Source organism: Siniperca chuatsi, linkage group LG4, assembly GCF_020085105.1.
Source record: "Siniperca chuatsi isolate FFG_IHB_CAS linkage group LG4, ASM2008510v1, whole genome shotgun sequence".
Taxonomy (NCBI): domain Eukaryota; kingdom Metazoa; phylum Chordata; class Actinopteri; order Centrarchiformes; family Sinipercidae; genus Siniperca; species Siniperca chuatsi.
The window spans coordinates 20138290-20153016 of NC_058045.1; the positions used below are offsets into that span (position 1 = coordinate 20138290).

At 40.8% G+C, this 14727-nt stretch overlaps 1 protein-coding gene across 6 annotated transcripts in view; it reads right to left on the bottom strand.

Moving 5' to 3' along the window:
* tspan9a (tetraspanin 9a) overlaps positions 1-14727 on the bottom strand; it is a 164706-nt gene that overhangs the window by 134479 nt on the left and 15500 nt on the right. For 3 of the 6 annotated variants that reach the window (XM_044193366.1, XM_044193365.1, XM_044193363.1), the window contains exon 2: positions 10030-10086. The exons of the other annotated variants lie outside the window; for them this stretch is intronic. The gene's annotated coding sequence lies outside the window, so the exon portion shown is untranslated. The remainder of the gene's footprint in view (positions 1-10029; positions 10087-14727) is intronic. 6 annotated transcript variants of the gene reach the window in all.

The following is a 14727-nucleotide window of genomic DNA, read 5'->3' on the forward strand; positions in this document are numbered from 1 at the left end:
AGTAGTATCCGCTTTGAATGGCTAAATCATTTGTGCCATAGTTTTCGACAAACTGCACAGATGGGCAGTCTTTGTTATTCAGGATTGCAGCCCTCATCTGAGATAATACAGCTATACCAGAAACCTGCAAATATAAACAACGAGCATTACAGTCTGCCAATGGTTAGAGAAAAAGAATACCAGGTGGATGATCGACCACAAATGGAAACAGCTTCAACTTAATAGAGTATGAACACAAAGGTAATTGGCTCAAAGGACCTGATAATACCATTGTCAGATGTTCTATAGATTGAGGAATCTTTTTTTTTCTGGCGTAAATAGCAAGAAATGATAAATGTTCGATTGTTTAGATGCTAGCTTTATGTGAAAGTAACTATCACGGAGGGAAACTGCCTCCCGTGCTACTTGATCTTCAGCAAAGTAATTAAAGCTAAATCATGAAGATAAATGATCATAAAAAATACCAACTGGTGAGGCGCAAACCTCTCTGAGCTAATTATGAGCTCCTTTTTTTTGGGTTACTACATCAGTGCATTACATGCTTTGATTTGTTTTGAGTTTGATTTGAGTTAGACAAAAGATGTTTTTAACTTCCCTAGTGTTTGAATGGATACAAAACAGACATGAATACTACGATAATCTGACATGTGATGTTTACAAGCACGCCTTAATCTGGTCTAACACTTTTAAAAAGAAAGGGAATGACAACAGGCTTTTATTTTGGCATGTCACACCTGAACAAGTGAGCTACTGTATAAACAGAATTCCTAAAAATAAAAACAATAGCTTCATATTAGTTTCTTTTCACATTAGTATCAAACCTATTAAAATAACTTCCTTTATCAATAACAACATTAGAGAGAGTGTGAAGCCTTTTTCAATGACAAACTGCTGAAATAACAACCATTGGAAGGTTCTGTAAAGAGAAAAGGTAATTATTTCAGTAGTAGTAAGTGCAGAACAACTGCATAGACTTGGAAACAAGCACTACAAAGTCATGACACCCTCTTTTGATCTTCACCTGATATTGCTTAAGGAGGTATTAATATATAAGGAGACGGGATAGGGGGAGGCAGGGCTCAGATAGAACTGCAGAATGCAGAGGGAGAAATGTTTGATGTATTTAAGGACAAAACCACTGACATTGAGAGATGCCATATCCTGCTGCATGTTTGCTGGCAAACAATTGCTTTATTGTAGCTTAACTGGCTGAATGCCTAACATCAGAGAAACATCTGTATATCAATCATGAAGAACCTATTTTATCATAGAACACCAGATTATGACATGCACTATTGCTTTTGAAATCCAATAGCTGCACAGGCCAACAGATGCTCCTCTAACAGAGCCTGGAAATAAAGTGTGGCTGACTTATCTCCCACCCTACCCCCACTGCCATCTCACCATTTGGCTATTAAGCCTGCTAAGGTATGGAAAGGAGGTGATTCGTTTTGTGACTGCAGCAGTGCCCTCCATGACTCTTCCAGAAGGGTAGAGAGGACCAGAGAGGGGTAGCCAGAGAAGGCCCCAGTGCTGCGAACATCCCCCCAAGCCTGCGGAGCTGCCTGCCTGCCTGCGGCTGTGGCTAAATTTACTCCCCCCCTCCCCAAGCATCCTGGCATGTCACGTTGGGATTCTATTACTCTCCCGCGTCCCAGCATACAGATAGTCATGTGAAAGCCGGCCACAAGCCTCCGCGGCTGGCAGTGCCCTTCCTGCCCCTGCATTAAGCATTCAGTCCAGTTAATGCCATTCGTCTCTACCCAGCTGCCCAATCGCTCTCTTGCACTTTCTCTGTCTCTTTATCTCCACGCTTCCTCACTCATGCTCACCCCTTCTATGGCTTGACTCTCAAATCCCCCCCCTTCTCAACCTCGTTCCCCTCCAATTATGGCTCCTCTCATCCTGAGAGCAGGGGTCAGTGGTGGACAAGCTTAGAGACTGAGACTGCTGAGACTGATGCCGGGTAACAGAGAGGGGAGAATGAACCCTGGCCAAATGGGGATCAATAAGGAGACGGGGCTGAAGAATGGCACCTGTTATGGTCAGAGAGGTGGTGGAGGATGGGGGTGAAGAAATGCCACTGCTGCCACATCAGGTCAGATCACATGTTTGATGTCCCATTCCCTCCATTGGTGAAGTGCTGTCAGCAGGGTGACACGAGGCAAGAATATACACTTCGTGATGGTTCATAGACTTGAGGATGAAGTGCCCTGCCCTGTTGAAAAACACTTTCCTGACTAACCAAGTGGCAGGCTGACGTCGCAAGGCCAATCCAGCACGCAGATCATCAGTTCTTACTTGGCCATGTATGAGAGTGTTAGTCGTTGAGCCTGAAATAGACTGACATGCGTCAATGAGGGCAATGGAGTCATTAGCTATTCCTTTTGAACAGCCAGCTCACTCTGACTGAGCAATACACAGGGGTAAGCACAGATTTCTGAAGCCAGCTTATGCAAATTGTATAAACAGGTTGAACCCATCCCTGGTTGAAATGCAAAGGAACGTACAGATAAAGAAACAGAGCCAGAGAAGAAAAAAATAGAGAAGGAGATTTTGCTTGAAGAAAACAGCCAAAGCTTTGCACCATGCAGTCATTCTGCAGACATGACCATAAAACACGCTGCTAACTCCCCTCCTACCCATCCAAGCAGTACATGACATCTTCACTACCTTTATGTGCACATGTCAGAGTCACACTGACCTCTAGTGGTGTTAACAGGAACACAGGGCTCATAACAGCCATGACTGAGAGATAATTTGTTCTTGAAGCAATTTTATCAGAAAATTGATTTTAAGTCAGTGACACTGGTCTCGTACCTCTCAGGTGATCTCGATAAATGGCCGCTGAGAACAGCTTGTTTCAACACCATGTGAACTGCAGGCCCAACCTCCCTGCTTTCCAATTATCCACTAGTGAACAATCTCTCTGTATGTCTCTCTCTCTCTTCCTCTTTCTCTCTCTCTCCATCCCTCCCAGTCTCTCTCTTTTTTCCCTCCCTCCCCCTCTTCGTCTCTCTGTCGCTCTCCAAAGATACTTTGGAAATTTTCGAACGCTATTGATTTTGTAGGTTGCACCTACCACACAACCTGACAGAACTCAGAACCACTCTAATCAATGGGGGGGTTTAAAGTGTGACCTAACCTTAGTGCTGTTTAATGAAGTGAGAGGTCTGGTGCTCAACAACAACATAAGAGCCTCGAGGATTGGATAATATCTTAAATCGAATTTCTTCAAAGACACTTCATGAGATACGTTTCTTTATTTAAAGCAAGCTGTTTTACCTTTCCAATTACGCCTGTAGCCTAGTGCAGTGCTACTGCGTATTTAATCAGAAGTATAGCAAAAATTGCTAGCATAGGCATATGAAAACCAGTAGTAATAAGCCATTAGTTATGCTAGGAAAAATCCATTCATGTTATATTGCTCAAAATTCACTAGATGGCGCACACTGCAAGGAAACATGTTCATCAGTGCTGTTGTTCCTTCAACATACAATACTGCTAATATGGCTCAACACTGATTTGGATGGAAATATACAGTGGAACGATGCAAAGGGTGCAGTATACGGTATTTCTCTCTGCTACAGATGTGTGATGATTAGAGTGGTCTATCTACAATATATTTAGATCGGCCCTTTTAAATTCTCCTTTGACTGGTACATAGGTTGTCATGGTACTCTGAAGGGCCGTCTCCCCGACTAAGCTTGTAGCCCTATTACTATCAATGCTACCAGAAAATGTGGGCATAATTATGTCATGATCTGAGGCAAAGTTATAGTGATTTGTTGGACGATTCAGAGCAGTAACTTCCTCTATAAGAGGCTGCATGACTATGCATGGCCCTGATTAAAGAGACTTGCTTCCATAGCATCCATATGTAATTTAAGTGGGACTGTTTATTTTTACGGTTTCCCTGTTTGTCTGGGTGGAGCCATACAGCAACACGCAACATAGGACGGGCTTTTGATTATGAGGTTTCTGCTGTACCCTCTTTCTAATGTCAGCTTCTATTAAGCTTATGTCACTGATATAAATTGGTCAGATGACTAGGATTCAACACTGATTTCTGCAATGTTTACAATCCAAAAATTCATCACCAGTCTATGCCTCTCAATATATGCTGCTATACTATGTTATGTTATGCATTTGACAGGTATGTACTTGTGCCTTGTAACATGAATCAGATTAAGTCATGGTTAGCAAAACTCACAATAGTAAACTTTGTTAGGCAGTATGCAGAAGGCTTATGAATCCTCTCTCTCTACCACAGTGAGATAGAGACAGAGAGAGAGTAAGTGGCAGGGAAATGCACATAGGCATGGTTAAGAGCTCTCCACTAGCCACTAAAACGTCACTCATCAGTGACTCTGGAGGCTTTTATATGCTATTCAGGTCCACACAGGAGACCGAGTCTTAATGTTGAACAACCACAACTGGCACACAAAGAAGTGAGAGAAAGTTTCAAGAGGCAGAAATTGGAAGAGGTACCACTTTTAGCTCAGTTGATTCAACAGAGAATGAATGAAGCCCAGTCACTGGGCTAGCAGGTGCTGCAGTGAGTTCATGCAAGCTATAACAAATTTTAAAAGTTTTGGAAATGTTTTAGAGAATGTAATGTATAGTGTAGCACTCATCTACAAGCAGAGACATCATTAACTAGGACAATCTTTATGAGAATGTTTAATGCATCCCATTTATCTTATCATATACAATTTATATTTTTTTTCTTTTATCGCTCCTGCTTTAGGTCTTTAATCTCCCCCTAAATGGTTTTTAGAAGCACGTAACCACAAACACTCTTTCCAATTGGAACCAAAGCAGCAGAGGGCACTTCCAAGGGCAAACCATTTCAGCTGCAGAGGAAGAGAAAGACAATCAGTCATTTGATAAGACCAAATTATCCGGAGCAGTTGTGGGAGATTAATACCTGCTCATCTGTGTCCATTCTGAGAGCTCATTAGGTACCAAGAAGATATGGAATTGTAACATAACTCACATGTTGTATAGTATATCATCATCATGACTTGCTGGTAGAGAGCCACAGTAAATATTTCAAAGAAAGGAAGGAGGGTGTGCAGACGGGACACTGAGAAGTTTTAATATAAGGAAAAGCTAACAGTACAAAGAAATCTTACTTTGACCCAGTTTGATGTTCTAGATGTCCTAAAACCAACCACAGTCTAGTAAAAGAAGTGGGATAGTTTTTTTATCATCATAACAACAAACTTTGATATGTACACACAAACTTAGCAGAATTATTTAGGACAAGTGAGCCAAACTAATACAAAGAAATAAAAATAATAAATATGTAAATGTCCAATTCCAGCAGAATAAAGATTCAAGGTCGACATGCATATATGAGGCCAAAAATATTACTGTTGGTAGGTCAACAGACGTTAAGGAGCAGTGTGTAGGATTTAGTAGCATCTAGCGTTGAAATTGCAGTCACGATTTTAGTGGGAATGGGAATTTTTGCATTTCACTTTTTCACAAAAAAAAATATCTATAAAAATTGTGCAAAAGTGATTTTTGCTGGAGTCTGTACCAAACAAGCATGTTCCCTGTCTGGAAAATAGGATTTGTGGGCCGGGGCATCTCTGCAGCACCACAATGCTTTGTTTATAATGATATGTTGTGACACATTTTACCTTTATCAAAACATTGCAGCTCCTGCAATTTGGATATTGCACTTGGCCATCTTGTGATTTCGATAATATTTCGATTAATTGTTGCACTGGTGGTTCTACATGGCGGACTCATGGAGGACCCACTCCGTCTGTAGATATAAAGGGCTCATTCTAAGGTAATGAAAACACAACAATTCTTATTTTCAGGTGATTATACACTAATAAAAACATACTTGTGAATATTATATTCCATTTCTGCTATATTCAGCAAATCCTAAATCTTACACACTGCTCCTTTAAACAATTACCTTTGACAAACAATTTAAAATCACAGTAACACCTTTGACATTGAACCATGACAGATCCGAACATGTGCCACTAATTCCAAGGACTTTCAAAGTTCAAACTGAAATGTTATCTCAAACAGACTTTGTTATATAGAACTGAATCTTTTAGGTCTATATAACAAAACAAAAGACAAGCCAACATTCAGTCGTATCCCTTATAGTTTGATTAAAGGCCAGGATCCTCTTTGAACCCATTTGACCCTGCCAAAGCAAGGGTGTTGTGTTGTGGTCTGCTAACACAGCCATCAAACGCAGAGGCTGGGGAGCCGTGCTGTGAAGCGCAGTGAAGCAAAGCCTTGATGTTTTTACAGAAAGAACATTACTGGGGCTGTGAAATACAGTGCCCTTTTCCCTCTCCTTCAACCTCTGCTTCCTACATCCTCCCCTTCTCCCACAACCCCTTTCCTCTCTCAGGGTTTACTGTGTACTGAGTGGTGTTGTCTGAAATCCATCAACACTTGCTCAACCTGTTACTCCTCAAACTGAAAGCCAGAAAGCATCCACGCCAATGTCACAGACTGAAGAAACGACATTCAGCTCATGTTATAGTAAAAGAAAACTGTTAAATGAATAATTCAGCAAACAAACAAAAAAACGTTGTGCCTGTGATTAAAAGCAATGGAAGCCAGCAGTTATGAACTTTCATACCACTATGCTGAGACAGCTCAGGCCAGCTGCCTTTAGCTCTGTTATAATCAGTGTTAACTGTTCTTCACATAGTTCACTTTCACTGTTTAGCAGTGGTTGGTCTTCTTAAGCGCTAGTTAATCAACTTCAGTGACGATGTTACCACAAAGAACTGAACAACTGACGATGACCAAGTCCGGCTGAACCAGATGCAACAGAAGCAATCAGATTGATGTTGAGCTAGAGTGATGAAAGTAAAGCAGAATGTGACGATGTACAGCTGACCGTAACCAGCTGTGCACCATATAGAGATGCTTCGAACTCAATGAGCGACTGATCAGTATTATCATATTCTTTACAAATGAGTTAATCAGCCATTGCCAATTGATTTCCAATCAGAAAAACCACCCATAAACTAGGTGAAGCAACCACATGTCGCTAATCCAGAGTTGTTCTTGCCCAATACATACTGTAAGGGATACAAACTAAACTTTCACAAAATTCATTCGCTTTTTTTTAAATCTTCATTTAACACACACCATTGAAGATGTACACTTTAGATTCCAGCTAAAGTATCAGAAGTAGTTTCAGTAAAGCATTAGATTGGCAGAATAAGATAAAAGGGATTTCCCTTATTAGACCAACTGAGAAAGTGAGCCAATTTAGCAAGGAATTGAAGGAGTTCAGCCTGAATGTAAAGACCAGACTATTAACTCTTGTCCTTGTTGGACCCCTCTACAGGAGAAAACGGTGAGCAGAATTTAAAAAGCAAAGTGAATAAGCGTGACAAAAACAGCTTCTCCTGAAGCTGAGCATCTACCCTGCCTCACAGGGATTTATAGAGACAACCTTGGGCTATTAATTTCCCTTTTTTCCCTCCAGAAAAAGTCTGTCAAAGACCAGCCAGACCTCCTTTATTACTCAGAGCTAACTGAGGGCCCAGATGTTACTGCCATTGAATTGAAATAGAAAAAAGAGCAACATTCTACAGTTGCAGCTATCTATGAAGCTTTTCTCTGCATTTTGGATGGTTGATGTGAGCTGTCTTTATGCCTCCCTTCTGCAACTATGCCACAAATACATCTGGACGTTGGCAGATGTCATGCTTCTGACTGCAGAACCCACAGTGCCTGCCAGAGGTCGCTGCCACACTACACAGTCCACAACCATCACTGACCAAGTGAAGCTGAAGCCGCAGAGCCTGATTATGATCTGTGATATTAAGTGTTTGACCTGAGCTAAGAACATTTACGGAACACAGAGTTTTTGGAGCAAAAGACCCTTAGAGGCTTCACTGACAGGGTACTTCGTCCTGAACAGCGTGACCCAGAATGAAAAGCAGCATCCAGCTTTCACACTCCAGCTGGTGGCGCCTGTTTTACATGGATAGTCATGATCCAGTGTGCTTCCTTATTCATGTTAGCACACCTCATTCAGCCTCAGGTTGGCAGCATGAAAGAGCTTAGCAGCTTATGTCATTTCACTCTTTAGCCTTCATATTTAAAGAATGAACATGCTCTGAGTTACCAGAAAAATAGCACCTGTACGATGTGATTTTATGCAATACACCAGTCTTGCAATAATTCATACTTCATATTGAAATGTTCAGTGACTGTTTAGACGACGACTTCAGTTGTTTTTATGTTGACTCGTATGATGTATTTTGTGAAGTTGTAGTATTGGAATGTATTGTATGCATATTGAGGTGTTTCTAATATTTTGTCTGCATCACTGACTAGGTGATGCAAAGTGTTACCTAGACTAACTGATGTTTGCTATAGTCTATATGGTATTTTCCCTTTGATACACATTAGTAATACAGCAAATGCCTCTGATCACCCCCTTAATCAACACTTGACATTACTATCATCTGGTCAGAGATACAGAGCTCGCATTAGTTGCATTGTCCCTTCTGTCACAGCAGGCGAGAACAAAGTGCCTCGCTGACAGTATTGTGAGCTGGGATACTGGAAAGGGCATGAATGCATACATAATGATTTTATGTATAGTCTATATCTGTATGTTGCTGTGTGTATTTCTATGTTTCTGTGTTGTACTGGCTGTGAAAACAAATCTTCCTCTGGGACAATAAATCTAAATATAAAATTATTAATGGGCTCTTTGTTACTTGTATGCTACCATGCCGCCATTGTAAAAGATACATATCTCCCAGTTCCGGAAGTTAATGTTGATCCTTACCAGTTAATGCTATGAGACATTCAAATGCGCTTTTTAACCAGAGGCTGCCTCAGCTTAAGTTCAGGGCCAGATCTATTTGGAGATAACACAAAATGACGGCTGCTTTGCTGAATCAAAACACAAAACTCTCCTGCAGCTTTCTATCTGTGTTGCTGATGTGTGCTTCCAAACACACTCAAGTATCTCTGCAAGCACACTATACCATAAAGCTGAACTGCACTGACCAAATGCCATTGGCCAGACAGCTTATATGAAGTGACTGCACTGTCTATAAAGCAGACATTGAGATACAAGCAGTCTAACAGTGGTCCGTTATGCAAACAGATGTGTCATTCACAAATAACAGACAGCAGGCTACTTGAAATATTATCTTTGCACATTTCACACAAGCATAAACACTTATTCCACAAACTTCCATGCTGAAAAAGAAGCGATGCAGAGCCACTGTCATTGTGTTACAGTGTGAAGAGCATAATCATGTGTAGTAAGCAGGAAAATGACATTTTAAAAAATATGTTTGAAAATTCTTTTTTGACATAACTTCCACAGATATGACATCACAATGGCTCTCTCACTATTCTTGCTGACATTGAGTGACCTTAGCGACCACATGCTGTAAGAAAATTCTGGCTGCTTTTCCATGTCTGTCTGCAGCCCTTATGGTCCAAAATAATAACCAATTACTGGTACAGTCAACGCTGAGGGTCATGCAGGTTATGTCCCTAAAATTTAAGGCATAGGGCTTGCGTGTGAGCATGTGTCTGCATATGCGTAAGGGGCTATTTCCTGTAGTCACCCACCCCGAGGTTTGGAGGTAGGCGGACAGGAAGCACACCCATACCAGAGCAGCAAGTCAGCCCTGAACAATCTGCAATTTAGTCCCAAGAGCATGTTTCCTGGAAGGTCTATTGTCTATTACAACACCCATGAGCAAACTGGGAAATGCCCACAACTACCCACTATAGGGGTCCAAGGCTGTGTGACTTCGATTGCATTCCATTATACGTCTTCATTTCCTGAATTTCCTGACTTCAACCTTAGTTATGAGCACATCCATTCTTCTCAAAAACTTATGTTAAACAAAGTGAGCCAAAGGAAAAACCTTCAACATCACTTGAGAGAAATCTTTAGCAGTGATTGCAGTTTGATAGGGTAAAGACAGAATTAGGCCATCCTGAGGCTGGAACTACAAGCCAAGCGAGGTGGAACATGGTGTAGTTTCTCACCGGCTCAGATGTGGTCAGAAACAGAGGCAGTGGGCTCTCCGGCTCGCCTGTGACAGCCTGTCAAACAGAGGAAGAAAAACAGGGACTGAGAATGACTCCTCAGATTAAATCAACTGCTAATTGTAAAATTTCACAGAACAGTAATGTCACATGCAGCTACAAAGTGGGCCATTAAAAGGTAGATGTTTGGAGAAATGACAGAGCTACGGGAGAGTTATATACAGTTACGTGAGCTTGTGAACAACAGAGCGGCAGAGTGGAACAGTGAATGCTATTCAACACAACAGCAGCCCTGACCCCAAAAAATCTGTCAGCGGTTGATATGGATATTTGTGTGAGTATGTTTCATTCCCATTAAGAACATGTCTATTAAACACAATACTACAATAACACATGTAAATGACACACAAAGCCAGATGACCATACGCATCCTCCTTCCTCATGAGGCAGGGCCATTACTACTGACCACAACTTTAGCATCTGGATCTTTGCCATTGGAGATGACAGTATGCACTGAACAGGAAAATTATAGCCCATGGGATAGCACTTGCCAAGCATCCGAATGATGCTATTTCTGACCACTATGGATATAACTGTCACAAGACCAAATAGTCCAACTAGCTGATAATCAGTCACAGACAACTATTTTAGGCATGCTAAGATGAGTAAATCACAGTGTGTTTCATACATCAGGTGACCTATAATGAGCACAGCAGGATGCTGTGTTCATGTATCAGTGTCTATGTGGAAAGTGCAGGTTGACAGTGCAGACGAGACTAGAATCTGTCCTATGAGCTCACACTAAAGTGTCTGCTGTGACAGGCTCTGCACCAGACAGCCACTCAGCTAGTTCGAAACCAGAGCCAGTGGCCTCTGAAGCTGCAGTGTGTGTCTGCAACCTGCAGGCTTTCCACTTGGCGTACTCATTGAATTTCTGGTCAGGCAGGCATGCCACTACAAAGGTAGGGTAGGTGCTCCGCTTAACATTTTGCCGTCAAGTTCTGCTGTAGGACAGACGACTGGAAAGAATTATGGAAGAACAAAAAATACAATAAAAGAGGAAGAAGGAGCGAGCAGGAGGGGAAGCATAGGATGAAGGAGGCAAGCCAAATGCAAAAGCAAAGGCAGGGAAAAAATTTAACAATGAGCAAATGGTAGCTGGAGACGTGGCATTTATATACTCAGTTTTCCAGTCGCCTTTGCCAAAGGCAAAGTCCACAAGTCATTAGTTTTAATTTTCTGTTGTGGCTTTAAAACAATTAGCTTGTGGGGTACAAGTAATAAGGCCAGGAAGTGACATTTCCCTTCTACATTTTCAATCTTCCATGTGCGATACAAAAATATTTTTTAAGAACAAAGCGGGAATTACACCCACTGCTTTTGTTTTGAACCAGTACTTAGCAGACCTCTGAGAACAACATCTAATCTAGAATCTGTGAGCCGATTCATTAGGGGCTGCGGGGCAAAATTGATTTAAGATCTGAATTACTGCTCAAGTCAATGGAACCTGACTCTACAATACAGAGCACCACGCTGATATTTTCTCTTTTAAAAGTCAGCCTTGTCTGGGAATTAATGCATCATCTTGGATATATATTGAGGATTGAAGTATCAAAGGACATGTCTGAAGTCAAACATCTGAAGCAGCCACTTCAGATAATGACAAGAAAAAAAAAGGAGAAAACTCTGCCCTTGTGCTGTGTGCTATAAATGTTCACTTGATGTAAGTTTAGCATTCACATAGATATGTGTGATGTGTTATGAAACGACCCTGACAGTTTGTCTGCTGAGCCACAGTACATCTCAATTCAAGGTTCTCTGTGAGTCATGTCAAAGCTTGCAATAATTACACCGTCTGCAAATCACACGTCAGAAGAGCCTTAGCCACCTGGATATCAACGCCTGACTTTCAGTAGCACTAATTATTGCTGAATATTTCATGGAACATTTAACATAAAAGCTGGATGCTTGTAAAGTTGGATTGATTTCATACTACTAACAGCACTCTGGATGAAAGATCCCTCTCAACAGAATTGGGTTTAGTAGGCAGGTCTGTGGGATATCCCCTTGAGGTTACAGCTTCTTGTGATAAAAGCAAGACCGTGAGAAGCTCCTTCAGTATATTCTTAGTACTGCCTCTCCCTTCTAGGCTGTCCTTTCTCCCTTCTCTAGATCCCAGGGTCCCGCCTCTTTTTTAGGCTTTGCCCATTAATCTTTTATTTTTCAATGTCTCTGACACTGGAATCTGCCAGCAAGATTTCACAACACTTAGGCTGAAAAGAACTGAGAAGAGTATGAAACTGAATATCACTACAGTTTTCTGTAACATCTTTCTATCCAAACACACCATAAATTAAGTGTTATGTAGGTTTATTATCTAACCAAAGTTGTACATCTTGATGACTTTGTAGGTCAAAGTATATATTATTTTATTTTGCTTATTTATTCAGTTGAATTCTGTGGGAGACACACATACTAGACTGATTCCAGCTTCTCCAATGTGAGGATTTGCTGCTTTTATTTCTCTTACCTGATAGTAAATTAAATATCTTTTGACTGTTGGTTGGACAAAACAGGGCATTTGATGACATCCCCATGCCTATTACCAAGGAAATTGTGATAGGCAATATCACTATTTTCTAACATTTACAGACTAAAAAAATCAATTAATCAAGACAATAATTGGCAGGCTAATTGATAAAGAAAATAATCGTTAGTTTCAGCCCAAACACATATATTGATCAATCAAAATGGTAAAATAGTGATATCTACAGAACAGTAACCACAAGAAAATATAGTGATATCTCCTTTTAACCACTATTCCCCTTCCTCCATTTTGCTGACTACACGTATACAATAGAGTAAATCTGGTGTAGGGCTTGCATTGTGTAATGCGGTCTTGTGGTCACAACAGATCAGTGGAGGAGACATCTGCCTGCCTCCCTTTCTTCCCCCCTGCTTAAAAACTGTTCTGTAGCTACTGTTTTTTATTTTTTTCCCCCCATCTACCAAACTATATGCATCCAAGCCTGCCTGAATCCCTGTGTGCCCCCTGGCCTGCCTGCACATCTGAGGTTATTAGGACTGAAATTTTACCCGGAGAAAGTACTGCAGTGCTGCCAGACTGAGCCAGACAGCACTGTAGCCTCAGGAGTAGTCCATGTTCCAAACAGGAAGACTGAATCAGGCAAGATAAAACTCTATTTATATTCTCCCAGACAGGCATCCTGATCAGATTGTCAAATATGATCACATGGAGAGATACTATATGTGTCATGTCATGCATAACGGACATAAATGTAATACGTGAAATAGTTACAGTATGACCACACTGCTAAATGTTTCGGTTGTGAGTGCATTCTCTTTAACAATGTCAATCACAGATTGAGTGTTCCTCCGTACAAGATGGAGAGCTATACAGGAAGCACAAAACATTGATTTACACTCAAGCCGCAGTTAAAGCTTTTTTCAAGTAGCCAGGCATTCCATTTTAATGACACACAGTCAACGCCAAGAGAAGGGGCTTGGACACACACACACACGGCTTTTGGATGAACACCAACACAAATGTGGTGGTGATCAATCACTGAAAAGATTTGGCAGCTTTAAGCACGCACACGAGCGGTATACAACTTACATCAATTACTGGGAACTTTCTTTCCATAAATAATTGATCATGATGCCGAGAGTGCAACCAGAGAAATGAGATTACTAACTTTAGCAACTGCACTTGCATCTCAGAACATACTGGCCTTTAGGATCACATGCTGTAGTGGCTTTACTTACATACTGAGCTGGTCTAATACAGCCATGGATATGTGAGGGAGAGAGAAAAAAAAAACACAAGATGGGATCACAGCAGGTCAGGCTGTTGAACAGGAAATACCTAATTGATGCCTGAAGCCACTCATGACCTCTGTAAGAAACAACAGACCTGTCAGCCTCAAGGCAGGCTGACATTACAGCGACCTGGTTGGTCCATCTGAACCTCTCACTGTAAAAACCCTCTGTCATACTGGTGCGTCACTCATCATTGTAGTGTCACAGCAGGCCAATACAATGTTTCAACAAGGCAGCACAGCACATAACAAGATAACATTCAGCTGTTACTGATCAGCATGCCTCCTAAAGCACTTAACTGGCTAGGCATCTAGGCATCTGCATAGTAACATACCATCAAATTCAAATACTCTACCTTGTTGTGCAAATGGGGGCAAGAATGTATGTTTGGTACCTGTTTACATTTTAGAAATATGATTAGAAAAAAACAATCCTGACAGTTTTTTGTAGTTTTGATCTGGAATTAGTGTGCAAAAGGTGTGTAATTAATATACAGTTTGAACTGAGCGGACCAATAAGCATGGGATAGGGTGAAATTTAAAGGGTTTATCAACAAATTACATTATATATAGTATTACATTATATTAAAAAATATGTTGGCCTGCCTATTATGTTTAAGTATGAAATCACAAAGTTTGTAGAGATTCATATCTGATCAACCTAAAATGCTTCAGGCTTAATTCCCAGTGTCAACTATTTAAAAATAATAATAAAATTACTAAATTTGAAACAGAAATTAGGCCTAATGAGAAGAACATGAAGAACATAAAATAATACACCAAATAAAAAAACACACAAATCTAAACATTCTTGGGGAAAAACAGTAAATAAACAGCAGCTGCAGTTTGTTTGTTGCAA